The sequence below is a fragment of the Budorcas taxicolor genome, chromosome X (assembly GCF_023091745.1).
Source record: "Budorcas taxicolor isolate Tak-1 chromosome X, Takin1.1, whole genome shotgun sequence".
Taxonomy (NCBI): Eukaryota; Metazoa; Chordata; class Mammalia; order Artiodactyla; family Bovidae; genus Budorcas; species Budorcas taxicolor.
In genome coordinates, this window is record NC_068935.1 from 142,798,247 (window position 1) to 142,822,540 (window position 24,294).

The following is a 24,294-nucleotide window of genomic DNA, read 5'->3' on the forward strand; positions in this document are numbered from 1 at the left end:
CGTCACATAATTGATTCCTTCGGTCTACTGTAAGCTACCACTTTCAACAAGCGTTTCTGAAATCAAGATAAAACACTATAAATCATGGTTTTCTGTTTCAAAGACTTACTAAATATCGCTTGAAGATTATTGTTATTTGTTTACAAAAAAGAATAAATAAACAAAGTCACCTACCTGGATGACATGAAATATAAAGCACCTTGAAATTTCTTTGTCAGCAAAATGAACAGAGAGGTTCCCTTAATGCCACCAAAAAACCCTCAAAAACAGACAAAAACAAAAACCCAAAACAAGGCTGTCTGTATGCAGTGTGCCATTCTGGTTTCTTTATCTTAAAGATACAAGAAGCTAAAACATTAAATACAACTCAGTTACTCCATTTGCTCAACTGTCTTCTTTTTACAGACAGACCTGACCCACTAGGACGTATGCACTAGTTCTGGAAAACCTGAGTGGTGGCAAATAGTGAAAAAATGGTCTTTACCTTCCTTCCTGGCTTGCCTGGGGGCTCAGAGGGTCAAGAATCTGCCCACAATGTGGGAGACCAGGGTTTGATCCCTGGGTCGGGAAGATCCCCTGGAGAAGGGAATAGCAACCCACTCCACTGTCTCTGCCTGGAGAATCCCCACGGACAGAGGAGGCTGGTGGGCTACAGCCCACGGGGTCGCCAAGAGTTGGGCACAACAGGGGCACTAACACTTTCCCTTTACGTTCCTGCCTGGATGAACCTCGTCCCTGTCACCCACAAGACTTGTATCTGAAAAGACAACTACAGTTGTTCCAAACGGAGGGGGACAACATCATGTTTCAAAACCAAGATCTGAAATTGCTGCTTTTGTCCCTCAACAAGGGTTGAGTATTGGAAATATCACTTGGATTAAACAAGCAGAACTGGGAGGGGAAGGTGAGAACCTGATTCCTTCTGCTGGTAGACTTTTTGAGATTTAAATACTCCCCGCTGTAGACAATGTCAAGCTACCAACATAAAGTCTCTGAGGAGAGCTTGGGAAAGCAGTGGCCCCCTTGAAACTCAAGCTTATCAGCAGGTTTTCACCTTAACTGCTTGAAGGTGGAATGAGGTGTTCTAGGAGAGGGACCCCAGCCTCCAAGATCTAATGCTTGATGATCTAAGGTACAGTTCATGCAATAATAATCAAGTCTACAATAAATGCAGTGTGTTTGAATCAACCCAAAGCCATCTCCTCCACTTCAGTCCCTAGAAAAACTGCCTCCCATGAAACTGGTCCCTGGTGCCTGAAAGGTTGGCTGTGGTTATTCTAAGAGACAGTCTTTTCTCCTTACGGTAGCAGGTTCATACCCAGTCTTTAAGGAACCACCATGACACTTTTCCAGGGGTCATGTATGGATGTGAGAGCTGGACTATAAAGAAAGCTGAGCACCCAAGAATGGATGCTTTTGAACTGCGGTGTTGGAGAAGACTCTGGAGAGTCCCTCGGACTGCAGGAAGATCCAACCAGTCCATCCTAAAGGAGATCAGCCATGGGATTTCTTTGGAGGGAGTGATGCTGAAGCTGAAACTCCAGTACTCTGGCCACCTCATGAGAAGAGCTGACTCATTGGAAAAGACTCTGATGCTGGGAGGGATTGGGGGCAGGAGGAGAAGGGGACGACAGAGGATGAGATGGCTGGATGGCATCACTGACTCGATGGACCTGAGTCTGAGTGAACTTTGGGAGTTGGTGATGGACAGGGAGGCCTGGCATGCTGCGATTCATGGGGTAGCAAAGAGTCAGACACGACTGAGCGACTGAACTGAACTGAACTGAAAGTTGGGACACGACTGAGGGACTGAACTGATGACCCTGATGAGTCAACCTATTATAGCCATCAGCTTAACATGGAAGTCAATTCATGTCCAAGAATTCCACTGCCATGAAAGATCTTAAAGAATCAACCTTCTTCGAATAAGCTTCATTGTCCTCTGTTCATAGTTTATCAGTATAACACTTATTTCACAGCTATCTCATGGGCTGAACTTATGGCTACATATTGTTAAGAAGAGTGTAAGAAGTACCTTGCTTTCTTGACTGCACCATGCACCTTCCAGAATCTTAGTTCCTGAACCTGAGATGGAAGCTGTGTCCCCTGCAGTGGAAGAACAGAGTCCTAATGACCGAACCACCAGACAAGTCTAAGAAATGCCTTTCTTAACACACATAGTCTATGTGGAGGCTAGAAATAAATTCCTCTGCATTTCTGATCAAAATTTAAGTTTTTTGAAGATTTTCTAAGTTTTTAAAAAGAACAGATCACCTCTTTCATCGAAAAAGACAAGAGGCTAGAAAAATAAAGGTGTGGGTTTCCCTGGTGGCTCATGGGGTAAAGAATCCGCCTGCAATGTGGGAGACCTGGGTTCGATCCCTGGGTTGGGAAGATCCCCTGGAGAAGGAAAAGGCCACTCCCTCCAGTATTCTGGCCTGGAGAATTCCACAGACTGTATAGGCCATGGGGTTGCAAAGAGTCAGACAGGACTGAGCAACTTTGACTTTCAAGAGATGTGGAATGGACTAAGGGACTGAAAGTGTTATCTGATGATGTCAGTTCCTTCCCAGAAAATATGTTTCTCATGAAGTCTGACTATCTCTCTTGACCACAGCCCTTTCCAGCTCGGTAGGCAATGAGCTTGGACCCCACACCTGCACTCTGCCTTTTGCATGAGTCTGCCCTTATAGCCCTGCCTTCTTCTGGATTTTCTTCTTCTTTGTCTTCCCAGCCCCAGCTGAAATCTCAGGAACACGACCGCTGGCCTGGCTGAAACCCAAACAGAGGCCACTCTGCAAGGTCTGGGCTGAGTTAAATGCCAGAGTTCTGTCTCAAGCTCCAGTTCTCAATGTCTTCAGGCTCACCATCAGGGCATGAAATTGCAGGAATCTGGACTTCTTCCCTGGGGAAGGATGGGAGGCAGTATCGAAGGAAACTATCCCGACCCCCTCCACAAGGGTACAGGAAAATGCTTTGAAGATATGCAATGTTTTAGACCAACTCCAGTACTCTTGCCTGGAAAATCCCATGGACGGAGGAGCCTGGTAGGCTGCAGTCCATGGGGTTGCTAAGAGTCGGGCACGACTGAGCGACTTCGCTTTCACTTTTCGCTTTCAAGCATTGGAGAAGGAAATGGCAACCCATTCCAGTGTTGTCGCCTGGAGAATCCCAGGGGCGGGGGAGCCTGGTGGGCTGCCGTCTATGGGGTCGCACAGAGTTGGACACGACTGAAGCGACTCAGCAGCAGCAGCAGCAGCAGCGGCAGAAGTCACACAGCCTAGTTATATCACTGATTAAGTGGCAATACAAAGGCAGCGTCTTCAAGGCTTCAGCAAATTCCTTTGATCACCCAAGTATGATTTGTAAGAGCTCCAGAGAGGTATAATTTTCAATCATAAAATCCACTCACCAAGGTGTAAAGTTGAAGGATTTGTGTCTCTGTGCGTGTGTGTGTACAAAGGTATGGAGCTGTTCATCCAGCAAGATAAACTTGGCTTCCCAGGTGGCGCTAGTGGTAAAGAATCCACCTGCCAAAGTAGGAGGCGTGGGTTCGATCCCTGGGTCGGGAAGATCTTTCTCAGGAGGAAATGGCAACGAACTCCAGGATTATTGCCTGGGAAATCTCACAGACAGAGAAGCCCAGCGGGCTACACTCCAACAAATATCACAACAAATCGGATACCACTGAGCTACTGAACCGTGTGGCATATTACTCACTGCGTAACCTGGTTTGAGAATATTTCCATCACCGTAAAATGACTGCTTGTGTCCACTGCAGGTATTCAAAATTTCTCACATTAATCTCTCTTGGTCAACTAATGGCATAGTGTCCAGTCTGTTAGTGGTCACTTGCCATTTGGGGGCATCTCCTATAATCATATTCACAGAATATGTATTCCCGTCTCTCTTGCTATGAACAGTTGCAGGTTTAGTCGCCAAGTCATGTCCAACACTTTGCAATACCATGGACTGTAGCCCACCAGGCTCCTCTGTCCATGGGATTCCCCAGGAAAGAATACCAGATTGGGCTGCCGTTTCCTGCTATAGAGGATCCTCTCAGTGCAGGGATCAAAGCTGCACCTCTTCGATTACCAGGTGGTCACCTGCAGTTGAGGCGTTTCCCCCGGCCCCAAGCTACAAGGGATGCCCATGAACCATTTACATGCAATATTTTTATGGATGCATATTTGAATTTTTCTTAAGTGGATATGGAGGAGTGGAACTGCTACTTCTCAGGACTCATTCAAATGTTTAATAATCTAAAAACTATACCGTTTCCCAAATCAGCCGAATCACGGTATATTCCCATCAGCAGTGTATGTCGGTTCCAATTCCTCCACCTCTTAACCAAGACCTGCTACTATCTGTTCGATTGTAAGCATCCTAGTGGGGCTAAGAGTCGGACACAACTGAGCGACTTCACCTTCAGTTTTCACTTTCATGCATTGGAGAAGGCAACGGCAACCCACTCCAGTGTTCTAGCCTGGAGAATCCCAGGGACGGGGGAGCCTGCTGGGCTCCCATCTATGGGGTCGCACGGAGTCGGACACGACTGAAGCGACTTAGCAGCAGCAGTGGGGGTGAGGCGGTACCTCACTGTGGTCTTAATCTGCATTTAGATAATGACTTAATCTTGTCAAGTATCTTCTCCTGTACAATCTTTTTCAGTGAATGAAAGAGCACAATTAAAGTGTAAGTCACTGAGTCATGTCCGACTCTTTGCGACCCCACGGACTATAAAGTCCATGGGACTCTCCAGGCCAGAATACCGGAGTGGGTTGCCTATCCCTTCTTCAGGGGATCTTCCTAAGCCAGGGATAGAACCCAGGTCTCCCACATTGCAGGCGGATTCTTTATCAGTTGATCAATGCAAATATTTTGCCATTTTAAAAACTGGTTTCTTGGCTCATCATTCTTGAAAAAGTCCTTTATATTTTGTAGAGACGGATCTTTTACTGGAAAGATAACGTGCAAATCTTTCCTCCCGGTCCACCACTTCTCTTTGGGTTTTCCCAAGGTGTCTTTTCTTAAGTACATATTTATTTTTACTTTGGGCTGATCCGGGTCTTGGTTTTGGCACTGGCTTTTCTCTAGTTGCTTCATGCAAGTGCTACACTCAAGCGCGCGGGATTCTCTTGTAGAACAGCACAGGCTTTTGGGTGTGGGTGCAATGGTGGTGTCACACGGCCTCTGCTGCTCAGAGGCGTGTGGGGTAATCGAAGCTGCGTGTCCTGCAGCGACAAGTGGATTCTTTACAACCGAGACCCCAGGGAAAGCCCTCAGGTTTCATTTGAAATGTAGGATGAAAGGCATTGGAAACCGAGGTTGAAGGCAATGCTAATCACCCATCAAGGGCTCGACGGGATGGGCCAAAGCCCCCATAAGAGGCAGATCTGAGTGACTACCCGGCATCTCTCTTCCCTGTCCAACGCGCAAGAGTCACAGTCACGAATGACACGTGCCAAGTTGACGGAAAACAGAAGCCCCTGCGAAGCAGAACGCCGCAGTGCAGAGACCCGAGTGGCACGCAACAGCTGATAGGAAAGGCTGCAGGTGGTGGCAAGACCAAAGAGCCAGCTCAGCGAGCATCCTTAAGGGAACCCCTCGGAGGAAAGGCCACTAACAGACTGGACAGAACAGACGCACGGCATGGTGCCGGGAGAGTCAATTCCTGGGCAGGTTGATAAGACGTCCAGGGTCTCCAAGCAGGAAAGAGGAGTCTGGGGCTCTCAAAAAACAGACAGGTGTCTCGAATTCTCAGAGAAAGAAAGGACAAAAGCCTTGGTCTTTTTTTCCTCCCCTCTCTGCATTCCTTAGTCTTAGTCACAAAAAACTTTTTTTTATTTTTTCCTTTAAGCCCAGTACTGCCAGACACGACTGAGCGACTTCACTTTCTTTTCACTTTCATGCACTGGAGAAAGAAATGGCAACCCACTCCAGTGTTCTTGCCTGGAAAATCCCAGGGACGGGGGAGCCTGGTGGACTGCTGTCTCTGGGGTCACACAGAGTCGGACACGACTGAAGCGACTTAGCAAGCCCAGTACTGACAAGTAAAGAACAAACAACTCAGCTTAAACTCTGTACTAAGGGTTATATAGGAGAAGGCAATGGCACCCCACTCCAGTGCTCTTGCCTAGAAAATCCCATAGACGGAGGAGCCTGGTGGGCTGCAGTCCATGGGATCGCTAAGAGTCAGACACGACTGAGCGGCTTCACTTTCACTTTCCAGTTTCCTGCACTGGAGAAGGAAATGGCAACCCACTCCAGTGTTCTTGCCTGGAGAATCCCAGGGACAGGGGAGCCTGGTGGGCTGCTGTCTATGGTGTCACACAGAGTCAGACACGACTGAAGCGACTTACCAGCAGCAGCAAGGGTTATATAACAACAATGTACCCTGCTGGAAGACAATTTCTCCTCCTTCCTGAAAACCTTCTGGCTAATCTTGTTATCTTCAAATGTAAATTACCAGAGTGGGTCTGCTAAGACCTTTACAACCTTGAGACATTCTTTTGCTTAACTAGAACAACCAGCTGAAAAAGTATACAGCTCCCCTGCTGAGACTAGCTAGGCAGATCACTCTCCCTCCCCTTTCTGATGTCTCTGTCAGAAGCTTTCTCTGTCTGTTTTCATACTTCAATAAAACTCTGCTACACAAAAGTTCTTGAGGCATCAAGCCTGGTCCCAGGTCCCGAAATCTTCTTTGGAGATCACAAATCCAACACCATTCATCAGTGCCAATTTCCAGAATAAAATAAAATTGCATCAGCTTCTGTTAAAGTGCAAAAGTTTTAAATTTCAAGAAAAGTCTAACTTATTGTTTTTTTTTTTTTTTTCTTTTTTTGCTTTTGCTTTTGCTATCATATCTAAGAAATCCTTGCCTAACCCGGAAGATTTTTTCTTTTTTTCCTAGATGGTTCAAGCTTTCCTGTGACGTCCACCTTTCGTTTATCTTTGGTGAATGTTGGCAGATGGTATGTGGGGAGGTTTGAAATGCATCTCTTATCCAATTGTTTCAGCACCACTGATTAAACACACTCTCCTCAGTGAAGAAGTGTTGTGACACCATTTTTACGACTCAACTGCCTATGAATGCAAGGGCTTATTTCTGGACTCTAATTATATCTCCTTTTATACTTCTGTACACGTGAGTACCTTACTGTCTGAGCTTTAGAGTATGTTTGGAAATAGGGAAAGACAAGTCTTCCAACCTTCCTCTGATTTTTCAACACAATTTGCTTCTTCTCCGTACAGACGAAATGTTCGAATGAGCTTGTCAATGGAAGCAAGAAACACCCACTGAGATTCTGATGGAAATTACTTGCCACACCACAATTTTAAATTAATTGGATATAGCAGTCTGACCCAGAAACATAATTAGATGTCACCTGTAATGTTCTATGTCTATTTAACTTCCCAGCCTTTTGTTCTTTTTTGGTAAGCTGCCGCAATATTTGTTCTCTCAGATACAACTAATTAAAAGGCCTAAAAAAACCAACCAAGTTCTCTTTGAGTATCTCATTTAGTTACACTCATGAACTATGTCAATACAGGGATTAGAGGATACAGGAAAAAAGACTTTGCTGTAATTTAGTCCTGAAGACACCTACTCCATACATACTGAAAAGGTGTTTCAAGGTCCAGATGGGCCCTGAGTTTTTTCCCGGTCCCCAGAAGGCCAGCATCTGATTCCTTTACATCTAATAATGAGCAGCTGCAGCAAACCTCGTGGGGAGATGGCTCTAAACATGAGAGGGAATATTTAAATAACTTCAAACAAATGTGTAGCCATTCTTTCATGAAAATTTCAATGTGATTTTAAAAATGAACTATCTCAGTCCCCAGTCCTGAAGGAGGTCTTTTTTTATTCCTTTTTTTTTTTTTACACCAGTTCTTCTGATGTTCCCTTCTACCACAATATCTACATCACGTTCCAAGCCAAACTATTTTAAACAGTGAAACTTGTAGCTGCTCCATCCTGTACAATTCTTTACGAAGCTACAGACCGTAACCCGCCAGGCTCCTCTGCCCATGGAATTCTCCAGGCAAGAATACTGGAGTGGGTAATAGCCATTCCCTTCTCCAGGGGATAGTCCAGACCCAAGTCTCCTGCATGGCAGGCAGACTCCTTACCATCACAGCCACCACAGAGGTACTTTATGTCATAAATGTGATAAAAAACTCTTTGTAGAGGCTATGAAACAGGTGGACCAACCGGAGTCAATGAGAAAGTACAAGAATATAGAAAGCCCGTAGATGCTGCAATCACAATTTGGATGCGGGAAAGTAAATTTACATGTGTTGTTTTTTTTTTTTTTTTAAAATATACATAATGATATGTTATCACCAATGATGCAAATCGTCCTGTAAAGTCACCAGTGGTGCTATGAAATCACATTATCTATGTAAGATATAAAAACAAAAATGACAGAACCCGCAAAAACCCTTTGAATGATGGCTCTTAATGTGGTCTACCATATTAAAAATGCGTTCATCAGCTCACATTAATTTTTTTATGAATAAAACTATTTTCATTTTATCCTACATTTTTTGCTTGGTATTTATTTGAAGAAAATTTTTATGGTGGTATAGTTGCTTTAGAATATTGTGTTCATTTCTGCTGCACAGCAAAGTGAATCAGATAAATATATATATCTCCCCTTTTTTTTTGGATTTTTTTCCCATTTAGGGCATCACAGAGCAGTGAGCAGAGTTCCCTGTGCTATCTGGTAGGTTCTCATTAGTTATCTGTTTTACACAGAGTATCAGTGGCGTATATATCAAATGCAATCTCCCAATTCAACCCCATTCTCCTTCCTCCCTTGGTGTCTTTGTTTTTCTCTGTGTCTGTATCTCTGTTTCTGCTTTGTGACTAAAATCATCTAAGATTCCAGATATATGCATGAAAATGCCATGTATATATTTTTCTCTTTGTGACTCACTTCAGAAAAAGCAAAACGTCATACAGCGTATTAAACAAAATGTTTTTTTTTTTTCTGTCCCTTGCAAGGGCAAATTCTAAGTATTACCTATTCATGTTGTCTTAAGTACCTTAAAAAGTGTAGTGCTTAGGCTAAACGCACTGTTGTCCATACAGAGGAAGTTATTATATACTGGGTTATGGGAAAGGAACAGAGGATGAGATGGTTGCATGGCATCCCTTGACTGGACATGGACATGAGTTTAAGCAAGCTCCGGGAGATGCCGAAGGACAGGGAAGCCTGGCATGCTGCAATCCATGGGGTCACAAAGAGTCAGACACGACCGAGCGATTGTTCCTGAGCAGCAACAAATGGGGGAAACGGATGCCTTCTTGGCTCTCAGAGATGTGTCCTTGATCAGGTAGTGACTAGGCCACAGGGGACCAGTCTACCATCTTCTAATCAATAAGGGACTAAAGCTCTTGCTGCTGTTCATTCTCTAACTCACGTCCAAGTCTTTGCAACCCCACGGGCTGAGGCAGCCCTGGCTTCCCTCTCCTTCACCATCTCCAGGAGTTTGCTCGAACTCACATCCGTTGACTGGATGCTATCACACATCTCATCCTCTGTCTCCCCCTTCCTCTTCCCGCCCTCGGTCTTTCCCCGCATCAGGGTCTTCTCCAGTGAGTCGGCTCCTTGCATCAGGTGGCCAAAGTACTGGAGCTTCCGCTTCAGCGTCAGTCCTTGCAACGAATCTTCAGGGTTGATTTCCTTCCGGATTGACTGATTTGATCTGCAGTCCAAAGCATTCTCAAGACAGATGAGATTAAGGGACCGCAAGCTCTGTTCACATCCCAGTCTTGTCCGAGACCACACCTCTGACCCCACTGCTATTAAAAAAAAAAACAAAAAAACAACAACAACAACAAAAAAACCCTAATCAAGTCCTCTGGAGCTGAGACATGGAGTTTTTCAAGGCAGAAATTCCAGAGTGTCTCTCTTTATCGGCAAAGCAATAAAGCTAGCCTTTTCTACTGCGTGCAGCACTCTGCCTCTGAGACATGATTTGGCTCAACTGTGCTGAGAGGCTGAGCTTTCAGTTACGCTAGGGTGAGGACTCACTCTCTAGAAGCAAAGAAAGTGGACTGCTCTGAGGGGGCAGTTTTAGAGGGGGGGCCGGGGCAACTGAGACTGTGGGAGATGGGAGGACAGGAGGAAATCCCCCTGCCCCGGGACAAGGGTGGCTCAGGAAGGATGCCTGCCTCACCAATAAACAAAGCCTGCTGTAGGAAATCAAGTCCGCAGCTACGGGTACCCTGAGGGGATTCAGGATGGGGAAAACGAGGATGCTGGCCCCAGAGAGCTGACATGCGTATCAAAAGAATTTATTTCCATGAGCACAGACTCTTGCAACTCTCCATTCACAGAAAAAAGGAAACAAAACACATCACATTCATTAATTTGAGGTCTCCAGTTTTCATTAAGTAGCTGTCACGTTTTGATATCCTGACAACCTGGTCTTTGCTGCAAAATATCCCATAGATCCTGCATTTTTCTTCGCTGACCGTGTTTGGACCATTCCCTCAGAGTCATCCTAGAGCCTGCCTCCCAAGCTTAAGTCCTCAGAAAGGCCACCAGATAAAACATCATTCTCAACTTTTAGTTTTGCGTACTTTTTTTTTTTTTTCATTCGACACACTCCACACATGAACCATAACACATGTTCTCACCTCCAAGTAAACATTACAGTGGGCACAGTGAATTTCAAAGATGACGTGAAACTTTTTACATATGGGTCCATCCAATGCAGGTGCCTCCCTGAAAAATGTTTTCATATCGTGAAATTAAGCATTCCCTGCCGTATTAATGAAAAAGGATGACACAGCCATCACGGATTCTGCTACATTCCGGCCCTCCACATGTGACTTTCTGAACCCAGGAAGAACAAGCCTTTCTAACTTGGCTGCCAGCCTTTGAGCCGCCACGGAGAGCTGTGGCCACTCCTTAAGGTGAACAAGGAACTAGGGATGCTAACAATCCCATCTCAGGATGCTCCCTCTTAGATAACTGAGATGCATATGGAAGGAGGGGTTTCAGTGAGCCCAGACTTGACTCTTCCCCTATATAGAAAAGCATAAATTCCTCACCCTGAGATACCCAGTGTTTCCTTCATTAACAATAATGTTTTAGGACTTCCCCTGGGGGCGCAGCGGTAAAGAATCTGCCTGCCAATGCAGTTGACATGGGTTTGATCCCTGGCCTGGGAAGATCCCATGTGCCTGGGAGCAACTAAGCCCCATGTGGCACAACTACTGAGCCTTTGCTCCAGAGCCCATGAGCCAGAAGTACTGAAGCCTGGACACCCTGGACACTGTGCCCCACAAGAGAAGCCAAATCAATGAGAAGCCTGTGCGTTGCCAGGAAGAGTAAGTCATGCTTCCCGCAACTGCAGAAAGCACAAATGCAGCAAAAAAGACCCAGCACAGTCAAATGAAATACAATTAATAAAAAATAAACAATTTTTAAATGTTCAGACTACCTGCCCTTTGTGGCAAACTTCTGGATAACTCGACTCCATCCCCACGCCCTGCCCCTCACCCCCTCAAAACAGTTCCCTCAGGGTTACTTGAGATTCTATCTCCCGGGCTTGAAGTCCTAAAAATGCCCACCGAATAAAACAAAACTCTCAACTTCTGGGCTGTGGCTTGCTGTTCAGTCGCTAAGACGTGGTGTCCTACTCTGTGACCCGTCGATTGCAGCACGCTAGGCTTCCCTGTCCATCACCAATTCCCGGAGCTTGCTCAAACTCATGTCCATCGAGTCGGTGATGCCATCCGAGCATCTCACCCCCTGTCACCCCCTTCTCCTCCCGCCTTCAATGTTTCTCAGCATCATGTTGGACTGCTTATTCATTAGTAAGTTGACAATATATATTTACCGAATTGCTTTGCTGTGCACTTGAAAGTAAGGAGACTGTAAATGCAGTAAACTTTAGTTTAATAAAGAAAAAAAAAAGAATTCTGCCAGTTGTCACTGCAGGAAAATTAAAGGCATATGTTTGTGATCACAATAAAAACAGATCTAACTCTTTCTAATGTTCTGGCAGTTTAAAATGTCTCTGTGCAATAATGGAAATAAATAAAAGGTTCTTGCCTTTTTTTTGGTTGGGGGGGGGGGGGTGGCTATGTTTTCTTTTCCTCTGACTGGCTGTGGAAGGCAGAATGAGAGAAAAATATGAGTAACAACTTTGCTTTCTAGTTTTGGTGGAATTGCTGCTGCTGCTGCTGCTGCTAAGTCGCTTCAGTCGTGTCCGACTCTGTGCAACCCCATAGATGGCAGCCCACCAGGCTCCTTAGTCCCTGGGATTCTCCAGTCAAGAACACTAGAGTGGGTTGCCATTTGGTGGAATTAGGAAGCACTTATTTCACACTTTGGTAGGAATCAAAATAAATCTAAAACTTTATAGGTCTCTGATATATGTCAACACTGGTTATTAAAACCTCAGGGCACTGCAGACTTCCCCAAGTTGTTTTGTTGTTCTTATGAATTTTGTTACTGAAACACTTCTATCCACAGGAATAAGAGACAAATCCAATTAGATTTAGATCACTGTCACATATGTTTATTAGCACTTTCCCCTGATAGAATACATTACCTCCCTTAACAACTCCCCTAATTACCTCCCCTAACAACAGTGAGAGACTTTATTTTCTTGGGCTCAAAAATCACTGCAGATGGTGACTGCAGCCATGAAATTAAAAAACACTTGCTCCTTGGAAGGAAATCTATGATTAACCTAGACAGCATGTTAAAAAGCAGAGACATTACTCTGCAAACAAAGGTCCATCTGGTAAAACCTAAGGCTTTTCCAGTAGTCATGGATGGATATGAGAGTTGGACTATAAAGAAAGCTGAGCACAGAAGAATTGGTGCTTCTGAACTGTGCTGTTGCAGAAGACTCTTGAGAGTCCCTTGGACTGCAAGGAGATCCAACCAATCCATCCTAAAGGAGCTCAGCCCTGGGTGTTCATTGGAAGGACTGATGCTGAAGCTGAAACTCGAATCCTTTGGCCACCTGATGCAAAGAACTGAAAAGACCCTGATGCTGGGAAAGATTGAAGGCGGGAGGAGAAGGGGACGACAGAGGATGAGATAGTTGGGTGGCGTCACCGACGTGACGGACCTGAATTTGAGTGAACTGTGGGAGTTGGTGATGGACAAGGAGGCCTGGCGTGCTGCAGTCCACGGGGTCAGACACGAATGAGCAACTAAACTGACTGAACATCTCCATGAGCCTGAGAGTGAGTGAGAACATATTTAATACCTGAAGCTACGTCAGTATTGAATCATGCTTGATGTTGCCCATGCATCTCTGTTCTCGTGCTGAGAGTTACATCGGCTTTGGCTTGCCCTTAGACACTTCTTAAGATGCTGTATTAAAAAAATTATATATATATATATATATATATATATATGGATGTGTGTGTACACACACACACACACACACACACATTATTCTTTCCAGGAGATTCTGGAGGGTTCTCAAACACATTATTCTTGCCAGGAGATTCTGGAAGGTTCTCAGTTCTGTTTCCTAGTGTTAACTGTGAACAAAAGCTTCTGGAAATAGCCAGAATACACACCACTGAAGACTGGGTGAAATGTCTATGTGCTTTTTGGTGTGAAAAGTGAAAGTCGCACAGTCCTATATGACTCTTTGTGACCTTTATAGTCCATGGAATTTTCCAGGCCAGAATACTGGAGTAGGTAGCGGTTACTTTCTCCAGGGGGATCTTCCCAACCCAGGGTCTCCTGCATTGCAGGCAGATTCTTTACCCAACTAAGCTATCAGGGAAGCCCTTGCTTTTTGGTGTTCAGGGCAAGAATTATGGGGAGCTAGAACCCTTGGCATATTGCTGTTGATGCAAAAGAATAAATAGGGAAACACAGATATATATGTATGTATATACAGTTGTGTTACACGCCTGAAATGAACACAACATTGTAAATCTGCTATCCTGTGATAAAAGAGACAGATAAATAAGAGACTAGACTATCTGCCTTGAAAAGTGGCTTCTCCGTCTTTACCAGGCAAGTCAGTCAAGATGTCTTTGTCTTCCCGAGTCTGTCTGACACACAGCACAATGTCTTCAAAATGAAATAAAGTCTAGATTATACAAAATCATCCCTCTCTCCAACGCCTGAGTTTGTCAAGCGAGAAGCCGCCAATTAAGTGACCTCAGGTAATGGCTGTAAAAATGATACATGTGTATATATTTATGTATTATGTATAAATTAATGTAGGTGCTATATATTAATATGTATTGACCTGTATATATTAATAAATATATTCTTATATTTATTATATATATTCTTTTATGTTTATTTTCTTTCTTAAAGAATTTCAAGGTCATGGGAATTCCCTGGAAGTTCAGCAATTAGGACTCTGAGCTTTAACTGTCGAAACGCTGGGTTCAATATGTGGTTGGGGAACTAAGATCCCTCAAGTCTTGCTACAAGGAGAGAAAGAGATAGAGGAAAGAAGGAAGAAAGAAAAAAAAAACCATAAGACAGCCCAAGTCTTTGGAATACGGGACCATTTTTATTCACGATAAGAACTTCAGACACTTTATCCACTGCAGAACCTAGCTGACTGGCCACTGGTTCTGCTCGGCTAGAAACAAAAGGATATACTGATGTAACAAGAGAGATGAGAAAATAAACTCAAGGGGAAATGACTAGCAACCCTTTCTCAGTGTGACTGATTATATTCCCTCAACACAGTCTGCAAAATGGGTTCTATCGTTCACTCAAAATACCCCCCACAAGCATCCCCTGGGCGAACCATCACACCTAACCCATGTGTTACAAGGATTCCTCACCAAAAAAAAAAAAAGAATGAAAGAGATGCAGGACACCAGTACACTAAAACTCTAGGAGCTGATCCATCTCCACGGTGGTTTTACCCTCCACCACCATCAGGGGAAGCACGCTGACCGAAACTGTCCACCCTGGCCAGGCACCACAGTGACCATCTGCGTGATTTGCCGACAATTTTATTTCACGACAGGGGGTCCTGATGAGGAACACAGAACTAACAAGCCATCACCAACAGGGAGAATTCAGCCAAGGTCAGAAGGAGACACCATGTGTCCTTCCACCATCGAGAATTCCTCTCTCTGGCATCACAATTTGGCTGAGCAATGCGTGAGCCACCAGGAAGGAGCCTGACGTCAGTGATGGGCAGGAGAAAATCAGGAAACTAATCCCATCACCATAAAACCCAAGACTGAACCAAGAGGCAGGGCAGTCCTCCTGGGTTCCCTGACCCTTCTGGCTCTCCGCCCAGGAGGCCCCTTCCCGTTACAGTCTATTGGTTTCTCAGCACCTGTGTCTCCTCGGACAGCTCATTTCCGAGTGTTAGACAAGAGCCCACTCTTGGGCCCTGAAAGGGGTCCTGCTTCCTGAAACACCACCAGTCCAGTACCTCCCAGATGAGAACTACTCCTTCAAGCCTCGGTCTTGGAAAGAAGAGGGTGTAGAAAGTAGCTGATCAGCCTGAAATGGACACAGATTTCATGAAAGAGAAGGAAGCTTCTGTTATTGCAAGCTGCTGAAACGTACACCTTCTCTGTTACAGCAGCACAGCCTTTGTAACTATTTGTTGTAACTATTTGCTTGTCTGCATGAGACACTTTCTCTCTCACTCACGCTCACACATACACAGATACATCCGCACAGCCTCAGCCATGTGTACATGCCTGCTAACATCCCCAAATGTACCTCCACGAAAGATATCACTTTAGATCAGAAACGTATCTTGTTGAAGCCAGCATGCGTGATGTTCGTGAACCAAAGGCAATGTAATACTTTTCCTTAAAGAGTGCACGCCTCCTTTACCGGTTGGCATCTCCACTTTTTGTTTTCATGTTAAAGAAAAGTAACAGTTTTGTATGTAGCACTATCCCCCACGTGTGACTATGTGCGGTGTGCTAAGTCGCTTCAGGCGTGTCCGACTCTTTGCAACCCTGTGGACCACAGCACGCTAGGCTTCCCTGTCCATGGGATTCTCCAGGCAAGAATAGTGGAATAGGTGGACATGCCTTCCTGCAGGGGATCTTCCAGACCCAGGAACTGAACCTCGCTCCCCCATGAGTAGCAGCAAGCCAGGCTTCCGTGTCCTTCACAATCTCCTGGAGTTTGCTCACATTCATGTCCACTGAGTTGGTGACGACATTGAACCGTCTCTTCCTTTATCGTCCCCTTCTCCTCCTGCCTTCTATCTTTCCTAGCCTCCTGGTTCCACTGAGTCGACTCTTCGCATCATGTGGCCAAAGTATTGGGGCTTCAGCATCAGTCCTTCCAAAGAATATTCAGGACTGATTTCCACTGTCACGTTACGTGCCCGACATTCTGCAAGGAGAGGAGGTGCGTCTGAAACGGAGCAGAACCGTTTGTCCCCTGCCTGTCTTTTGTTTGTGACAAGCTTTAGCCAAAGCCTAAGCTTAATCAGAGAAGTGAGAACACGCAGGAAGAAACAACACTGAAAAGATCAAATAATAATAATACCCTCATTAAGCAAAGGCAGGGCTTCCCTGGTGGCTCAGCTGGAAAAGAATCCACGTGCCATGAGGAAGACCTGGGTTTGGTCCCTGGGTTTGAAAGACCCCCGTGGAGGAGGGGAAGGCTGCCCACTCCAGTATTCTGGCCTGGAGAATTCCATGCACGGTACAGTCCATGGGGTCGCAAAGAGTCGGACACAACTGAGCGACTTTCACTCACTTTCACTTTAAGCAAAGTCAAGGACCTTGAGCTCCTCCTGAAGAGGTATCGAGAGTATTCTGAGCCCTGTCCTGTGAGCTGCCTTATAGATACTGAAACCCCCACTAGGTGAGGAAGTTAACTACATGATGACCAGACTATAGTCATGACGTAAAGAGAGAAAGTGAAGCTGCTCAGTCCTGTCCGACTCTCTGTGACCCCGTGGACTGTAGCCTACCAGGCTCCTCCATCCATGGGATTTTTTCAGGCAAGAGTACTGGAGTGGGTTAGTCATTCCCTTCTCCAGGGGATCTTCCCGACGGAGGGATGGAACTCAGGTCTCCCACATTGCAGGCAGACGCTTTACCAGTCCATGGGGTCGCAAAGAATCAGACTTGTGGAACCAAAACCACTTGGGAGAGGAAGACTGAACCCAGAGGTGCCAACACAATGCTTGCTAGTTAGCATGAAGCTAATCATATCCACTTCTTTTCTAGATCACTCAATGCCAGTTAGGTTGACAGCAAGATTGAAAAAAAAAAAAAAGTAAACTCCCACTTGGGTTTTAAATGCAAGACACTTTGAAAACATCTGCATGGATTATCAAACATTGGGATGTGCAAAGCATCCTTGGGAATTAGAGGGGAAGGCTGGGTATCCGCAATTTTTGTTGTTGCTCCTTTTGTTCATAAATGTAGATTTTCGGACAGTGCTTGCTGGTTAGCGTGAAGCTAATCATATCCACTTCTTTTTTAGATTGCTCAATGCCCGTAAGATTGACAGCATTAAAGAAGAAGAGAAAAAAAGCAAAATCCCACTTGGATTTTAAATGCAAGACACTTCTTTGAAAACATCTGCGTGGATATCAACCATTGAGATGTTCAAAGCATCCTTGGGAATTAGAAGGGAAGGTTGGGTATCTGCATTTTTTTGTTGTTCCTTTTACTCATAAACATAGATTTTAGGATAGTTTCAAATGTAAAAAACAACCCCAAACACGTCAAGACAGTATATAGTGTTCTCTGTCTCACATCCTGCTTGCTCTATTATTAACATCTGAACTGTTCCTGGTCCATGTGTTATAACAAATGATTCAATTGTGAAATATTACAAGTAAGTAAAGACCATGCTCAATTTAGGTTTCCTTCATTATTACCATATATCTTTTTTTTTTTTTTTTCCAGTCCCAGGATCTTGCATTCCATTTTAGTCAATATGTCTGCTTAGACTCCTCTTGGCCATGACAGCTTCTCAGATTTTCCCTCTTTCTTCTGACCTTGACAGTTTTGAAGAGCTCTCACCAGGCATTTTTGGAGAATTTCCCACAATTGGCCTTTCTTTTTTTTGTATTTTTCACGAGTAGACGAGGATTACGATTTTGGAAAGGAGGCTCGGGGGTGAAATGTCCTTCTTGTCACATATCAAGGGCGTGTGCTCTCAGCATGACTTACGAGGTGAAAATGGACCTCCATCCCCTGGCGAAGGTCACGGCTGTCAGATTCCTCCATTGTCGGGTTTCTCCTCCTTGAATTTTAGACTGCTTGGGTGGAAAACAGCAGGCAGGGTCAAACTCAAGTAGAGGCATGCTCCAACGCGCCAAGGGATGGAATCTTCAAAAATTATCGACACGACTTCTGTACAGGAGCTTGGCTTCCTCTCCCCATGGCAGGGAGAATCTTGTCACACTTTTCTCAAGACATCCGCACCCTGCTCCCCAGAATCTGAGAATATGATACGATGCGTGGCAAGAGGATTTAAGTTTGCAGTTTGCAGGTGCAATTAAGGATGATAATCACTTGACCTTAACATAAAGAAATTATCCCGGATCATCAGTCGGGCCCCAGTGTCTTCACAAGAGTCCTTTATAATGAAACACGGAGGCAGAAAGAGAGGAGAAGTCGGATTGGAAAATGCTATGCTGGGGGAGTTTTGCATTCTGTATTGTTTTTTGCGGATTGAGGGCACCTTGAGACAAAGAATGTAGGTGGCTTCTATCTACTAAAAAAAAAAAATTGAAGAAAGAAGTTTTCCCTTCAATCCATCGAAAGGATTCAATCCTGTGTACACCTTGATTTTACCCAGTGAGACCCGCTTGTGCTTTTGACCTCCAAAACTGTAAGTTAGATATGTGTTGTTAAAAGCCAGTAAGTCATTTGTTCCAGCAGCAGTACAAAACTCATACTTCCTTTTTATTTCCCCCCTCATTTACGACCATATGAGGTTGTAAGTATGTATTCTGATACAACAGTATTTAATGCTGTTCCTCAAGTTCTTCTAGCCTTGGCCAGTAAGAAGTCTTTATTTGGTTTCTGTGACATGTTTATTCACTCAATCATGTTTGACTCTTTGCGACCCCAAGGACTGTAGCCCCGCCAGGCTCCTCCATCCAGGGGATTCTCCAGGCAAGAATACTGGATTGGGTTGCCATGCCTTCCTCCAGGTGAAATCCCCAACCCAGGTCTCCTGCACTGCAGGCAGAATCTTTACCATCTAAGTTGCCAGGGAAGGCCAAGAATACTGGAGTGGGTAGCCTTTCCCTTCTCCAGGGGACCTTCCCAACCAAGGAATCAAACTGGGGCCTCCTGCATTACAACCACATTCTTTATGGGCTGAGCTACTAGGGAAGCCCTATACCCCTTCAACATACCCCCATCACTGTGGTTATTTTTCATTGACTTTTAAGCACTGCTTTGCTTCCTGACACTATCAGATACTTCAGGATGGTCTGGTACAGTTTTTACTGCATTTCTAGAGTCAGCCCTTTCTCCAGGGAGTTCTGGTTCCTTCAATTTGACATCTGTATATACTGTAAGTCCAGAAGCTGAAGGAGGTCAAATGAGGATGTCTTCCTTAACAGATGCGGAATGAGTTGGTGACCTAGCAGATATTTACGTGACAGGCTTTACAGCGTGCAGCTGGGCCTATAAAACATGCAAGCCAGTGATGGACCAAGCCTGATCACTCGTATGACCCTCATCCAGCTCATCTTCCTATCACGACAATGGCTATTTCATTATAACACTACGATTGTCCGAATTACCATGTTGGCTTAGAACCTGCAGGGCGCTGGTCCATCTACTTTGTAACCACCTGAAAACTTGTCAGAAACTATTTTTGCCCCCACTGTACAGATGGGACGACGGAATCCGAAAGCAGCTGAGTAATTTGTTCCAGGAGATCAACGTGCCACAGTCGGCAGAGTGAAAACCAGCAAGCAAACGCATGTATGTAGGAACAAAGGGTGAAGGGTACTGCTGTGACGTGGTGGGTTAGTCTCTGGGGAATGTGGTTTTGTTTTGGTCCCCAAATAAACTTACGCATCACAGAAGAATAAGCAAATGATGACAACCTAAGACCACTGGTGTAATCAAGAAAAAGAAAATTATACCTAAATAACTATTGAGAAGGACAGTCCGTTGGACTGTAAGGAGATCAAAGCAGTCAGTCCTAGAGGCAATCAACCCTGAATATTCACTGGAAGGACTGACGCTGAAGCTGAAGCTCCAATCCTTTGGCCACCTGATGCGAAGAGCTGACTCAATGGAAAAGACCCTGATGCTGGGAAAGATTGAGGGCAGGAAGAGAAGGGGATGACAGAGGATGAGATGGTTGGATGGCATCACTCACTCAATGGACATGAGTTTGAGCAAGTTCCGGGAGATAGTGGAAGACAAGGAAGCCTGGCGTGCTATAGTCCGAGGTGTCACAAAGAGCTGAATACAACTTAGCAAGGGAGCAACAACAACGAGAGCTGTGTATATGAAGGAAAACACTTGTTCAGAGAAACGTAAGAACCAGATGTCAGAAACTGTGTTTCAAAGAGCCAGATGGGGAGGAAAAAAGTACGTGCAAAGAGACCCTTTCGACTAAAGGTAGATGTGTTCATCGCTGTTATGACTGTTTATCATAACAATATTGTTATGAAAATTGTTTATTAAGTTAAACCATTCTTCAGGCAAGAATGTGGCACTAAGTTTGGAAACAAAAATGAAACACAATTGTGTTTTAGATATAGTCCTAAATGTTAGTGAAAACAGAGCCTTAAGTTATTTAAGAAACTGTCCACAAAGACTCAGAATCCTTACAATATGGTGCGATCACAAAATATGACCCAGTCTTGCTGACCACATTCCGATCATTTCTAATTGTCTTCCATCTCGATACGCCTGCATTTTTACATTAGCAAGACACTGCCTCAGAAAATAAAACTGCATGGTTACACCAGGATGGGATTTTCATTAATACAAACGTTTAATCCCATAGGCTTAAAGGACTCCAAGGCAATCAATATATTGTCAATTCATAAAGCATTTGCTTTGGGCCAAGATGGAAGCTTAATATCTCTCTAGGTGTTTACAGATTTATGCACAAGGGGTTCCAGCTTTGAAAGCATGTTATTTTGAGAACCAGAGACAAATTCAACTGGGAGCTTGATGATTCAGTCTCTTTGGTAATTATATGCAATTCCAGGTATTTATGGAAATCTCTCAAGGTTATGGATTGGGGTCATGATTCTTCTTATTTTCAGTTGAAGAAATAGGGAATGACTGAGTGAAGAAGGTGGAGCGCCGAAGAATTGATGCTTTTGAACTGTGGTGTTGGAGAAGACTCTGGAGAGTCCCTTGGACTGCAAGGAGATCCAACCAGTCCATGCTAAACAAGATCAACCCTGGGATTTCTTTGGAAGGAATGATGCTGAAGCTGAAACTCCAGTACTTTGGCCACCTCATGAGAAGAGTTGACTCACGGGAAAAGACTCTGATGCTGGGAGGGATTGGGGGCAGGAGGGGAAGGGGACGACCGAGGATGAGATGGCTGGATGGCATCACGGACTCGATGGGCATGAGTTTGAGTGAGCTCCAGGAGATGGTGATGGACAGGGAGGCCTGGTGTGCTGCAATTCATGGGGTCGCAAAGAGTCGGACACGACTGAGTGACTGAACTGCACTGAGTCCTGCTCAAAACGTTCATCACCATACAGTCAACAAGAAGATGGCTAATAGTGCTGAAATATATTCAACCGCTGGTCCTTCAGCAAGAAAAGCCATTCTTGCTCCCACGGTTACGTGTGGTGACTAGTCATTATCCCACCAGCTTTCAAGATTCGCATGAACTTCTTCTGCAGGAACCTCTCTTAAGAAGCGCCTTCTTGATGCTGTGTTCAGAGGCATCCTTGGATGCAAATTTCCCAACTAAAACACTCAGGAAAACAAAAAAGAAGATGTAAACATCTTAGGAAACCCAGAACAGAGGAATATCTCAGGCTGTATCTGGTAGGTTTCGATGAAACCTAATCCCAACGCTGAAGAGAGTTCAGGCTAGTGAGGAATTTTCCGGAGGCGGTAATACACTGGAAATCATTTTATGAACATGTACACAGTGCTGTATTAACATGAATAACCAGCAAGGACCTGCTGTCCAGCACAGGGAGCTCTGCTCAATACTCTGTAATAACCTTAAGGTGCCCAGGGGGAGGGATGGAGGAAAGGATAGTCAGGGAGTCTGGGATGGACATGGACACACTGCTGTATTTAACATGGAGAACCAGCAAGGACCTGCTGTCCAACACAGGGAATCTGCTCAGTGTCACGTGGCAGCCTAGATGGAGGGGAGTTTGAGGGAGAATGGATCCATATATTTGTATGGCTGAATCCCTCATTGGTATACCACAACACAAAATGAACTTTAAAAAAAATTACAGAAAATCAATCAGTAAACCATTGGAATCTCTTCTCCTAGTATATTCACTGACCTCTTCCTAAAAATAGCGCCTCTGTCTCTATCAACAAGGCTTTCTAAGTGGCTCAGTGGTAAAGAATCCACCTACCAAAGCAGAAGATGTTAAGAGATGCAGGTTCGATCCCTGTGGCAGGAAGATCCCCTGGAGAAGGGCACGGCAGCCCGCTCCAGGATTCTTGCCTGGAGAATCCCATGGACAGAGGAACCTGGCGGGCTACAGTCCATGGGGTCACAAAAGGGTTGTAAGCAACTGAGTCCACAAACCACACAAAACTACAAAATGGAGACACAATCCTACCTCAGGGTGTTGCTTGGACATTATTTCAGGAAACCTCCTGACTCCAGCTTTGCAAAGCGTACCTTTAAATGAAAGCAACTGGAAGAAACAGGTAAGGCTTAATAAGGGTCGGTGCATGGAAACGCCCAGTCACTAACTGCTGCCGAAATGGACAATTCGGAACAAATCTGAGAAGTCCACTGAAGTTCTTCACACACTCAGCAAATACAGAGTGCTTGAGTGTTAACAAATATGTAGACTGTCTTGGTAAGGGGCCCAGGTTGCCTGGAGGTGAATGTTTCTTTAGAAACTGAATTTGCAAAGGAGTTGACTGGATCAGCCACTGGGAAGGGACTGGAAGGCTGAGCCCAATAACTACCACAACCACTACATTTGTTAGGAACGCCCAGGAATGTGTGATGGTGCTTTGTGACCACTCCACTGGATGATGAAGACCGCTGGACCCTTGGCAAAGGAAAGGCGCTTTCGTTCATTCTTACACATATTCTTATAGATTCCTCCCTTCAGTTGGCAGACACCTTATCTGGGTAAATCCTAACTTGCTCTATGATAAAGAAAGAAGAAATAAAGAAGGACGGTATATGTTTTGTCGGGGAATGAAAGCAGCACGGAACAAAAGATAACCGCAGACTTTGAAAGACTCCGTGGGGACATTTAGATAACTGTTTGCCATTTTTCATGGAGTAGAATAAGATGCCGTTTCCTTGGTTGAGAGGCATGAAATGGGGCCAGTCTAAGACAGAAAAGAGTAAGCTGATAAATGTTCACAGAAAGAAACAGCAAGTGTAGTGGAAGGAACTGGGCTTCCCTGGAGGCTCAGATGGTAAAGAATCCACCTTTAAGGCAGGAGATGCGGTTTGATCCCTGGGTCGGGCAGATCCCCTGGAGAAGGAAATGGCAACCCACTCCAGTATTCTGGCCTGGAGAATCCCATGGACAGAGGAGCCTGAAGGGCTGCAGTTCACAGGGTCACAAAAGAGTTGGGCCTGCTTGAACAACTGAGCACAAGAACGGGAAGTCTTGAAGGGAACACTCAGAATACCGAGCATTTATGCATTTGAGGATCACAACGCCAGGATGACCTGCAAGAGGTCTACCATTAGGAGATGGTAGAAAAAGCTAAGAAAACAAACAAACAAACAAAAAAACAACAAATGATCAAGACCCTGCATGTCAACTGCTAGGTGTTACTGCAGGTATAAAGTCTCCAAACAGAGAATTCTACTGGAATTTTATTCCTCTCTGCCGAAAATGTGGTGTTTCCCAGTTGGTTCACTGGTAAAGAACATGCCTGCCAATGCAAGAGACGCTGGTTCGATCCCCGGGTCAGGAACTTTCCCTGGAGAAGGGAAAGGCTACCCACTCCAGGATTCTAGCCTGGAGAATCCCATGGACTGTGTAGTCCACGAGTCGCAAGGAGTTGGACATGACTGAGCGACTTTCACTTTCACTTTATGGAATCCTGACACATTCTCCTCAAGAGAAACACTTTGCTGAACACTATAAAATGCTAAGCTTTCAAAAGGAAGGGAAACGGTCTAAAGATAACATAAGGAAATGAGTTTAAGAATTCAG

General features: G+C 44.9%; 1 protein-coding gene across 1 annotated transcript in view; it reads right to left on the bottom strand.

Moving 5' to 3' along the window:
- Positions 1–24,294, bottom strand: part of NLGN4X (neuroligin 4 X-linked) — a 306,505-nt gene that overhangs the window by 161,197 nt on the left and 121,014 nt on the right. The window lies entirely within an intron of this gene.